The sequence below is a fragment of the Petaurus breviceps genome, unplaced genomic scaffold (assembly GCF_028583685.1).
Source record: "Petaurus breviceps papuanus isolate PSGF00001 unplaced genomic scaffold, PetGlider_PUasm1.0 139, whole genome shotgun sequence".
In the NCBI taxonomy this organism is placed as follows: Eukaryota; Metazoa; Chordata; class Mammalia; order Diprotodontia; family Petauridae; genus Petaurus; species Petaurus breviceps.
In genome coordinates, this window is record NW_027185697.1 from 2,998,497 (window position 1) to 3,009,940 (window position 11,444).

At 37.5% G+C, this 11,444-nt stretch overlaps 1 non-coding gene and 1 pseudogene across 1 annotated transcript; both read left to right on the forward strand.

The window, feature by feature from the left end:
• Nucleotides 1-11,444, forward strand: part of LOC138145565 (UPF0489 protein C5orf22 pseudogene) — a 54,095-nt pseudogene that overhangs the window by 30,222 nt on the left and 12,429 nt on the right.
• LOC138146294 (U6 spliceosomal RNA) lies at nt 6,884-6,989 on the forward strand. Its single transcript, XR_011164449.1, has one exon. It is a non-coding gene; the product is annotated as a U6 spliceosomal RNA (small nuclear RNA).

Consider the following 11,444-nt stretch of genomic DNA (forward strand, 5'->3'; position numbering starts at 1 on the left):
CCTAGGCTTAAGTGCACCTGGAGCCTGTGGTGGGAGGTGTGTTTCTCAGGAGATATTTTGTGATTGGACAGTGGGTCAAGAAGGTTGTTATATTCTCTGAGCCAGGAGAAAGCGATATAAGCCCTGATGTGAGGCCTTGCTTTGGGGCTCACTTTGAGAAGTGTTGTGTGATTTGACCAGATGAGACTCTGGGCAGCCATTGTTGAGAGCCCTCCAGCTTTGAAAACCCAGATATTGATGCTTCCCTTTCTGGTAACTGTGATTTGGTGTGGATGTATGTAATGGTTGCACAGTTTAGAAGCCTGTCTGCTTAAATGTTCTTGTAACTTATGCTTGTAACCTCTGTATATTCTGAAGTTTGGGGTACTGATCTTTCCCCCCTGAACTAGGTAAATGATATATGTTTAATTGATTAAAGTAAGCTTGTTAACCTATTTTAAGTTTCTTTCCTTTAGCAAAGAATATCTAAGAACCTGTGTTGCCACCCACCCTGGGGATGCTTTAGTGCTTACCGCTTGAGTGCACTAGAGATGCATAGCTAAGGTGTCAGAGCAGAGGGGAGCAATTCAGCTAAACTTCCATCCACAATTTCTCCAAATATCTATAGACTGCATCAGACAAAATCCTGAAGGATAAACCCAGAAAACATCACAGTGCATCCTTTCTTTGACCTAGGCCAGCATAGGAAGACAGATAGAGATCTCTGCTGACACTGATAGAATTTGAGGAAGAACATCAGCTTGTGGACCATCCTAGTATTAAGGGAGAGGATGAATATCAGCACAAAAAGAGACCACAGATCCATACTGGGGCATGGTGATGGGAGACAGGTGGCTCCTAGAGCTTTGTCACCCACTACTCAGTCCTACATCATAGATATAGTTCAGAGTGGAAAGGAGATCTGAACACAGTCCAGGAAAGCCCAGGATGTTATATAGAAAATGGAGGTCTTCACAAATCAGTTGCAACAATCATGAACCTTAGACCTCAGATGCAAAGCAAAGGGTGTCACTTCCAGCATCTAACTTAAGATGCAGAGGAAAAACTAAGGGAGGAAACTCAGACCAAAGTTGGGGGAGGAGGGTACAATTTTGCACTTTGAACCAAGAAATCTTTCCATCTGGCTACTGATAGAAGAGGATCCCAGAAACAGTCTATTCTTGTATAGGCCCAAAGCTAGGTCAGGAACTTTCAGGGTTAGGATTTTGTCCCAGAGCAGAATCCTTTGGGAGTACTGGAAGACTGTCCAAATCCTGACTGAGATCCTGGATTAAACCAATATCCTCTTTCCTCCCCTCCTCCCTTTTCCCATTTCTCCTTGTTTCTTCTCCCTTCCTCTCCTTTTCCCTCTTGACTCCTTTTCTCCCCTCCTCTCCATATACTTCCTTTTCCCTTTCTCTTCCTATCTCCTCTTCTACCTTGTCTTCTTCTCTTCTTCCCTCTACTCTCTATAATTCTGTGGATTTTTGCTTTTAATCTTAGCTTCCTCAACTATAAAATGGGAGCTCTGCTATATTTGAACTCCTTATATCATTGCATTACAGGAACAATCAGTTCAAATATATGCTGAATGGTTTGTCAACACTGGGCCCTGGATAACTGGAACTGACTATAAATTCAATGTTAATGTCAGATAATGGGGAGTTTTCCAGAACTGACAGAATCTATGGCCATTTTAGCCTTAATCATTAGTTTGTAACTCTGAGTGGTCTTGAACTAAGGGAGAAAATCTGATTGCAATGAAGAAATTTTTACCATCCTGATCTTCTTTGATAGAGCTCAACAGTCATTTAAAATAATTCAACTCCATTTCAATAAATAATTCAGGGACTCCAGGCAGGGTCACAGGGTAGCCTAACACAGTGGTTGTCTATTAAAACCCCTTGTGTTGTGTCAGATAATGGAATGGAATGCCTTTCCCAGAACCCCTGGTGGTTTTTATTACAATGTGTATTAATTGGATGACTTACATATTCACTAACATGACTTCATTAAATGGCAGTAGTAATTATGTGGCATTTAGTTTAAAGGACAAACATTACTGACTAATCTAATGAGGTACAAATGACCACACACTAATTTTGCACTTACGTTTATCACTGGAAATGGGGATGTTTTGCCAAATGGGGGAACCATTTAAATGGCAGTGGGAATATGTTAAGTTTAATAATTAAGCTTTAAAATTCTTCCTGCAGTCCCAAGCTAGCAAAGGAGATTTCTGATCAGTGGGTTGTTATGGAATTGGAAAATATAAAATAAGCTTTATTTCCATAATATTTAGATAAAAAGGTCAAGAGTTTCTAGGAAAAGAAAGACTGTTTCCCATTTATTCTTCCATGCATTACTGTGATCAAGTTTAGGTGAAAGTGAGAAACTGATGATGTTCTGTCTCCAGTTTTCATCATACCCTTACATGTGGGAGATCTGTCCAAAGGAGTATAAATTTTGATTGCTTATCTTTCACAAAGTACCTTTGGGTTTGGGGGTGGGGCTAGATTTATTTTGTCATTTATGATCTCTTGGAATATAGCTCTGAAAAACCAGGCTTTGATAAATCTCAACATGATTCAAATGGAGGTACTTGAATATACCTTTAAACCCAAATCACTGACTTTCACTGATTGTCCAATAATAGACCCCAGCCCAAGCCTCACTTGCTCAATTTTTGACTTCTGATTGCTCAGAAGGAAAAGGAATTGTTTCTGTTTTGTCCAGAAACTGAAAGTTCTTCCCCTGACAGATTTATCCTTTTATATAAGCAAACTAAGTCACCTTTTACCTCAATTCTTACCTAGCCTTTGATTATTAAATGGACTTTGCCTCAGACAAACTGAGATTTGGGAAACATCTTTGCTTAAAAAGGCCAACGTCCCCACTGTATCTGAGGCCAGCTCCAGTTGTCTGAATGCACGTCTTGCCACTGGATTCAGATGACTCTGGAGGACAGAGTGAGGATGGTGAGTCTGCACAGCTCTTCCTCACCTAAATCCAATTCACTTGAAAGTCCAGACTTCCCTCTCCTGATGTCATCGATCCTCTTTGAGAATGAAGGATGAACAACAATCTTGACTGTTTTATACACCCTGTACATATAGAGACAGAAAAAGAGAGAGACTGATATCCATGCTGTCAGTCTGTATCTCTATACATGCCTATGTGTATATGTACACCCACATATATATGCATACAAATAATATATACATATATGTACACACATATGCATTTGAATATGATAATAAATATTTATATATGTCCATGCACATTTACCTACATGCATGTATTGTGTGTATTAGGTAAAGGGAATACATCACTTATCTGCCTATATTTCTGTGGTCGGTGTATATTTTAATAATTGATGAAATGGTTACCCTGCTATATCTTACCAGAATGGTTGTCATCAAGAAAATTCAGTTTAAAAATTCATCCCCTGCAGCCAACTTATTGAAAAATCTCTGATGTCATGAGTTATATTTGTATGGTAGACATATAGCAAACCACTGGATTTTGTTAAGACTTTTCCCAGTTGCTGGAATCTGCCACAGTTCAAAATCTAATGGCACTGTTCATTCTGGTCCAATAAACTCTGAAGAATGTGATGATACCTGAGAAAAATCAACATGGATGTTTGTCATGTATGATAGAGAGATTAGTGAAAATGGTCCTTGGGAAAAGATTAATATCATCCAGATTTTTACCTTGATTTGTTTGTATTCATCTTCTAAGGGTCAAGAATGGTGTGTTTAGTTTCTTTGATTTTTATAAGAGGTATACCATGGTTAGACAAATGAAAATGGGTTAAAGGAGGAAGACAGCAGCCTCATAATTATAACCCCCTGGATTACCTCCTCTTAATCGCTCTCCCCATTTGATGAAGATAAAGAACTTTAGAGCACTGTATTGGGAGCTCCTTGTGTCTGGTTCCTATGTGATGAACATGCAGAACAGATGTTTTGTACTCTCTGTATTTCTTTCCCTAAAACTGAAGCATTAGATAGAAGTCATCTTCTCATCAGTTTCCAGTAGACCAGTAGAGTAACTCTCTCTCTTTCTCTCTCTCCTCCCTATCCTTCTTCCTCTCCCTTTCTCTCTCTGTCTCTCTTCCTCCCTCTCTCTCTCTGTATCTATCTCCAAATTGTGTGTATTTATTTAATGAAATTGAGACAGGCATGGCTTTAATAGTCCTAATTCAACAGATTTGAGGGAGCTAACTGGCTCATTGGATAAAGCATTGGGACTACAGTTAGGAATATCTGAGTTCAAAACTGTCAATTGAATCTAATATTAGTCTATAATAAGATCCCATTATACTTGTGTGTTACAATTTGGTTAAACTTTACCTAATTAATGGGCAGCTACATTCTATTCAGCTCTTTACTATTAAAAACATAAATGCTGAAAATATTTTGGTGTAAGTGGAGTTTTTCCAGTTTTCCCAACAGTGCTTATCAAATATCTTCCTCTAATCATTTCCCCCCAAAATCATTGAACATATGCCCCAAAATGTTAACTCAATTGTTCAAAACCACCATGGTATCACAAAATCCCCATATTTTCAAGATGGAAAATACTTCAGAGGCTGTTTTATGTACCCCATTCTTGAACTATGATAACTCTAATTGTTATTTTTCCCCTAACATCAAGCAGCAATATGTCTCTGAGACCTCCTTCCATTATACCCAATTCTGCTCTCAATGATGTAGCAGCAAGCACCCCAGCATTCCCAGGGTAGCTGCTAGCACAGGTTCTTGGATCTGCTTTGATAAAGGAAAGCAACTCAAAATGGGTTAACAAGTTTATTTTAATCAGTCAGACATATATCGTTTACCTTGTTCAGGGGAAAAAGGTCAGCACCCCGAACTTCAGAATATACAGGCAGAATTATCAAGACAGAAACAGATCAAGTAGACAGCTTTCCAAACTGTCCAGCCATTACATCCATACCCCAATCAACATCTGGGTTTTTCAAAGCTGGGGGAGCCCTGGACAACGGCTTCCCAGAATACAGATCAGATGACAGAACACTTCTCAAAGTGAGCCCCCAAAACAAAGCTACACATCAGAGCTTATATAGCCTTCTCCTGGCTCAGAGAATGTAACAACCTTATTGACTCACTGGTCAGTCAAGAAGTATCTACTGAAAAACAAGCCTCCCACCCCAGGCTTCAGGTGCACTTTAGCCTAGGGTCAGGGAAGATCTTCCAAATCTGCATTCCCATTACAAATGATCATACCATATCTAATCCTCCTTTTGTGTGACAGCATTTCAAATTCTTGAAGATAATTATCATGTCCCTCCAAAGCCATCCATTCTATAAATTGAATATCCCCAGTTGTTTAAACCAACCCTGGTATATCACAAATTCATGTCCCTTCATGCTGCTGGTAGAAAATAGCAAAATTGAAATGGGAACTTAGGTTTTCTAATTCTAAATCCATTGTTTTCTTTGCAGTGTCTTTCTATTACCATTTTATTTTAGGGATTATCAGGACTTTAAGAGTTTAAACAGCTAAGTCATGGAGTCAATCATATGACCTCATCAAATTCAGAATGTTACCATCAACTCACAATTGAGGCCAAGTACTCCAGCAAGGAGTCAGGTATGCATATTCTTATAGAACTACACCACTGGGTATGGTACCTGCCAGCTTTGTATGTGAAGCAAGCTGTCTGCCCACTCATATATGGATAAAGGAAGAACAATTCTTCATTGAGGATTGTTGTTTTGGTCATCCCCAATTCTTTCGAACCAGGTCCCTGGTCTATTGCCAATACATGGGTCTTGAACCTTGTTCTTTGCCAGATAGAGAACTCTTTTTATTTGACCTTTTTTTTTTAATCTGAGTTTTTTCTTATAGACATTTGTTTCCTTATCTTCCATCTTGCCCCTATGCTAATGTTGTCTTTTCTATATTACTAGCCCAATATCAAGGTAAGCTATAAGGAAAAAAATAAAAATAAATAAAAAACAACAACACATTTTTAGAACTATTCTGTTTAACCTCAGGCATTTAGAACTAGGAGTGGTGGGAAGTTGTGAGGAAGCAATATTCAGCCTTGGGATAATGGGATGGGTGCACATTTTCTAACTAACAGAAGAATTAAAACATAGAATAGACTGATACAGAAAATAGACCAGGAGAAAGACATATAAAAAGACAGAGTAAGTATTAAGTGTTTACTATGGTACAAGAATTATGCTAACTTCTAGGGATTTAAATAGAACAAAACATATTAATATCTACTTTCACAAAACAAATTCGAAGAGAGGAAGACAGCACATAAAGAGAAGAGGGAAAGCAGAGTTGGAGGAAGAGGATAAAAGCCTGCTGGATGTGGAGCATTATGGAGATTTAGTTAAGAATGAAGTTGGATGGGGGGAGGAGTGGCTAGGTTGCTCAGTGAATAGATCACCGGCCCTGGAGTCAGGAAGACCTGAGTCCAAAGCCGGCCTCAGATACTTGACACACTTTCTAGCCATGTGACTTTGGGCAAGTCACTTAACCCCTATTGCCCTCCAAAAAGCAAAAAAAAAAAAGAATGAAGTGAACAAGAAATGGACATCCAGTAATTAGGAGAGTAGGCCAGTGGAGGAATCATGGAAGGGGCAGGTACTGACCAGAAGGTGACAAGTTTTCCCTCAGTAGGAAGAATGCCGAACAGTTCCTTTTCAGGTGTGTTCATAGAATATTCTTTTTTATAACACTGAAGAATATTCCAGCTCTAAACATTCATTGATTCTGAGTTTTGTCTTTTCTTGACAAACATCACTCGGCCATCACAGAGTTGGTGTGAGATGAAGGAAATGAGCAACCTGTGTATGCTAGGAAGGGTGGAAAGCAAACTTGAGGTTTATGCAGTAGTGAATGCAAACTAATTCAATTGGTTAGCTTTGACAGGACATATACTAAAAATTGTAACAATAGAGAGAAGATTAAAATGGCTGTTGCACAAGGATGACATGCAAATTCATGAAGCATTCCATACTGGCTAGCTATTAATGAAGTTTGGTCAACTGATTATGTCTGAAACAGAGCTAATTGAAACCCATCACTTTGTGCAGATGAGAGAATCATGGCATAGGTTATCCAGTAATTGACAACTTTGAGTATTTCATACATATTGTTTATGCTGGATTAGACTTCTATCATACATTCTCTAGCATTCTTCTTTTTTCTCCAGGGCACAAAAATGAATAAAACAAGTTTGAAAAACCAATCAAAAAGTTCAGTGATTGTCACATAAAGAAGGGAGAATAGTAGGGGAAAAGGAGGGATCCTATATTGGTCTGGACAAGATAAATACATGAACTCAATTCCATCCAAGGCAGAGTCAACAGATAATAGAAAACACATTTATTAGAAAAGCTACAACATTTGAGATGGAAAAAGGAATCAAAAAGTGATACTTTTGGCAGAATTAGTCAACATAGTCTATTCCCAGAGGCTCATACAATATGGCTCTCTCAATAGCTGCCTCATTTTCATTGCTCAGGGCTCTCACTGAAATCTTCCCTGCCTCCCTGAAATTGCCAGCCTCAAAATCAGAGTTATGTTCTCTTTGTCATTGCAGGCCCTTAAGTATACATCATTGCTTTCATTCCCAGAAAATGCTAATATTAATGCCATAGGCTGCAAAGAAAGGAGAGATCAAATAAAATACAAAAAAGTTTATGTTAGTGTAAAATAGGGGCAGAGGAATAAAGAATTCAAAATATTCAGTCAAATATGAATTAGAATAACTGGAGGTGTTTCTTTTCTTTTCTTTTTGTGTATAAATGAGAAGGGCATGTTAGGTGACTTGCCTTGCCCACTGAAGTTAGGCTGCTACCTGTACTTCCAATTTTTATTTGAATTAAATTAAATTACAGTCACATTGTATAACATTAATCTCAAGGACACCTTTCCACCTGGCATTTAAATATTTTTAGAAATATAATTTAAATGAACTGAGATAATCATTAAACTCAATAACATGCTTGAAATTGAGTGGTCAGACCAATGTCAGGTTTAGGGGATCATGGGGTAAGAGGTTTAGAAATGAATGTGGTCGGGGTGGCCAGGTGGCTCAGCGAGTAAGAGCACCAGCTTCAGTGTCGAGATGACCTGGGGATCAAATCCCAGGCTCAGACACTTAGCACCCACCCAGAAACAGCTGGCCATGTAACCTTGAGCAAGTTACTTAACCCCAATTGCTTAGGGTGGCCAGGTGGCTCAGCGAGTAAGAGCACTAGCTCCAGTGTCGGGATGACCTGGGGATCAAATCTGGGCTCAGATACTCAGCACCACACCCAAAAATAACTGGCCGTGTAACCTTGAGCAAGTTACTTAACCCCAATTGCTTTAAAAAAAGAAAGAAATTAATGAGGTCGTTGATGTCATTGAGCACAAGATTTTCCTTTTACTGTTGAAGAAACTAAAGCCCATAGAGGTTAATTTTTTTGTCCAAGGTCACATATGTAATAAATAAATAAGCAAAAATTTGAACCTAAGTTCATAGGCAAGGGCATTATTGCCTCCAGTGTAGAGCACAAATCCTTCATCCTGAAACATCCTATATAATTCTTAGCCACATAGCATTCCAAAAATACTCAATAGGAAATCCATCTACTATCCTGGAAATCTTTCTATGGTTCTTCTAATATCATAGCTATCTTTCTACTAACTACATGACTGAGGCTATAATATATCACCAACTTCTTAATAAATGGAGAAGGGACAAACAGCTATTATATTCCAGGCATTATGTCAAGCACTTTATAAATATAAATTTTTATATTTTATAAATATAAACTTTATAAATATCTCAGCTATTCCTCATAGCAATGCTCAGGTAGGTGCTATGGTTATCCACTATTTACAGATGAGGAAACTGAGGCACAAATGAGTTAACTCACAGAGGTTCACAAAGCTACTTTGAGCTTAAGGTTAGATTTGAACTCAGATCTTCTTGACTTTTGGTCTAGTACGTTATCCAGTGTACCATTTAGCTGCATATAGAGGAATGGATGAATGATTTAATTAAAATGCATTTATTAAGTACTTATTGTATGCCATACACTTAGTGATTCACATACAAAAATGAAAATTGTCTATAGCTCAAGGATCTGACATTCAAACTAACTCCCTAGGTGCTAGGTAATATATATATATATATATATATATAGATATAGATATAGACATAGATATAGATATAGATAGATAGATATGAATTTGTGTGTATAGATATAGATACATAGTTAAAGTTACATATATGTATACCTGTTTATATGTATGTATATCCATATGTTCACATAAACACAGGTGTATACATATACACACAGAGAGATAGTATATCATGTAAGTATATATATATATATATACATATAGGTGTGTGTGTGTGTGTGTGTGTGTGTGTGTGTGTGTGTATATATACCCCTAGTTATTTACATATTTGTCTTCATCGTTAGCATGTGAGCTCCTGGAGGGGCAGGGGTTGCTCTATTTTTTTTTTCATTTGTTAGATCTCCAATTCATATCTTTTGACTTGCCTCTTGCCACTGGACTACAGTGACTGCAGGAGAGAGTAAGCCTGAAACTTTGTACAACTCTGCCTCATGAATCCAATTCATGTACAAATCAAGACATCACACTGGTGATGTCATTGGTCCTCTTCAAGAACAAAGGATGAACAACACCAAAAATTAAGTCATTATCACAGTTTCACAGTGCCTGGTCAAAAGTTATGCCTATGGACTCACTCACTGAATATTAAATAAGGAAGACAACACATACAAAACTGTGATGGAAAGAGAAGAATGGTATGTGGTAGAAAATTACAAAGAGGCTAAATGGAATTTGAGGGAAATTACTTCATGAAAAAAAAAACCTCAGGGTGTCACAGTGCCTAGATAGTTGGCATATGCAGATAATTCATCTGAATAAGCAACTGACATTGCTGCTTTTAAACTGCAATTATTTATACCATAAAGACATGATAAAAATGCACAACAATGTTGCTTGCACTAGTTTTGTCCAATATGCATAGATCCTCAGAAAAATAATTAAACCAGACTATCCAATGTACCTAAGAAAAAATAGACATGTTTTCTGTGGTATGTTCACATTTTGTTAATTTTAATTTGTCACATTACACAGAGATATTATTTAGTAAAAAGATGAAAAACAAAATATTTAGTGGAGACATTTTAATTCAACACCATGAATTCATTGGTTTGATAAATTATTTTTAATAACTTGACAGGACTAGTTGGTTGTTTGGGGGCTCTCTAGAACAAACATTGCCAAGGCACTGGAAGAAATAGAACACTTGTTCAAAATGAAATGTTTTGATCAATTTCCTTGTAAGTTAAAACAGTATGGATAACATATAAAGGGAATCCTCAAGCATTTATTTTGATTGACTTTAGTCATGTATTTTTTTTCTTCAGAATCTCTAGATGATTCTGAATATTTGGGGTTAGTCACCTATTAGGAGTTTATTTTTGTGTAATTTTAGCCATAATTGGGATGATCATTACATATGCATGTCTATGTATGTATGTATATGCATGTGTATGTTTGTGTATGTATCTATAATATGTATATGTGTGTATACATATAGGAATATATGTATGCATATAGTACTACATAGTTAAATCCATATAGAGAGAGATATAGATGGATAGATACAAAAATAGATAGATAAGGAATTGAAAAGGATATTTTCCTTATAATTATAACCCCTTGCCTTCGAAGTTAAATCCATACCTCATATATACATAATGCTTCCATTTAACTTTAAATCTGGTAGAAGTTACAATGCAATAGAGATATATTGCTAACAGTTATGAAAAGGAATGAAATGAGGAGACCAAAATCCTAGCACATCATCTGGATAAGTTAGGTTGAGTATTTGGGATTTTAAAATACAGGTCTTGTGATATTAACTTCTCTTAATCTCTATCCCCATTCAATGAATATAAAGAGCTTAAGAGCTCTATATTGGGAGCTCCAGGTATCTGGGTCTCTTACATTTCTATTTGGTGAACAGGAGGAACAGATCCTTTGTACACTCTGTATTGCTCTCCCTAAAAGTGAAGCATTAGACATAAGATGACTTCTCATCTGCTGCCAGGAGACCAGTAGAGTAACTAGTAACTCTGTCTCTGTCTCTGTCTCTGTCTGTCTCTCTCTGTCTCTGTCTCTGTCTCTCTCTGTCTCTCTCTCTCTCTCTGTCTCTGTCTCTTTCTCTGTCTCTGTCTCTGTCTCTCTCTCTCTGTCTCTCTGTCTCTGTCTCTCTGTCGCTGTCTCTCTCTGTCTCTCTCTGTCTCTCTCTGTCTCTGTCTCTGTCTCTCTGTCTCTCTGTCTCTCTCTGTCTCTCTGTCTCTGTCTCTGTCTCTCTCTGTCTCTGTCTCTCTGTCTCTGTCTCTCTCTCTCTGTCTCTCTCTCTCTCTCTCTCTCTCTCT